Source organism: Etheostoma spectabile, chromosome 18, assembly GCF_008692095.1.
Source record: "Etheostoma spectabile isolate EspeVRDwgs_2016 chromosome 18, UIUC_Espe_1.0, whole genome shotgun sequence".
NCBI classification, from domain to species: Eukaryota; Metazoa; Chordata; class Actinopteri; order Perciformes; family Percidae; genus Etheostoma; species Etheostoma spectabile.
This window is the reverse complement of record NC_045750.1, coordinates 18,199,605-18,200,709: the sequence shown is the minus strand read 5'-3', so window position 1 is coordinate 18,200,709 and position 1,105 is coordinate 18,199,605.

Sequence of the window (1,105 nt, the reverse complement as noted above, 5' to 3'; positions counted from 1 at the left end):
GGGGGGGGGGCGAGGTGCACAGTTCTTGAGACGACTATATACATAGAAAGATAAATATGGTTTGCATTAGGAAAATTATATTACACTGTTATGAAATTGCACAGAAATTGCACAGTTATTTGTGTATATTAGTATATTGTGTATGTATGTAAAAGTATTAAATTAATCTGACACTTTTATTGTCATTACTTTGGTGCAGTACACTGACTATAGCTTTAAATTGTGGACAACTTACCATCTTTTTTCCAGAGCTTTCAATGATATTTCCCAGACTTATTCAGCAGGTGGGAGATTTATGTTAGTATGAGAAAACTTACTGAGTAACCCTGACACACTCAGCTTCAATCCATACGTTTCCACGCGTTTTTGAGATAGCAAAGACAAAGCATCTAGTGTGGTGAAGTAGTATCGCTAGGTGCGTTTAGTGGCTGTCTTTTAATTTGAAAAATTTTGTTCTAAACAAAACGGAAGAATAAAACATGAGCTAACAGGCTGCCATCACAGCACTTGGGCAACGGTTTTCGGTAATCCGTTTGGGACGGTTGTCCCAAATATTCCTGAACACAGGGCCTCCGTCCCTAACAGATACTCCATTGCTCTGATGTTTTGTAGTGTCTATCCTATTGGGTGCAAAGACATTTTCTTTCCTGGTTTGGTTGAAACACCCCATGATCCCAGCCCAATGGAGCCGCATCAGATTTATATTCTGACTAGAATCTGAGTATGATGACGTCAGGCTAACAACTATGTATTATGCATGAGAAAATAAAACCCCAATTAACAAGAGTGGTTTAACAAACGATGATATAAATCACCGGGAGAGTCCGCTACAGCCCGGCTTTGAAGATAAAACTGAGATTAACTCTCATTTTATTGAAGTTTGGCCGGCGCCAAAAATTCCTCTTTGCAGGTAAAACCCCGGTGGAATATAGGGTTTAATGATTTTTGTGAACCTCTTTGAGTTAAATGTCGGGACAACTATTGGATGGATTGACATGAACACAATTTTCGTGCTGTTTAGTGAATGTAGGCATGCTAATGTGCTAATCTAAGATGGTGAACATGGTTAACAGGGTACTTGCTTTGCATAAAAAGCCAGTGTTGA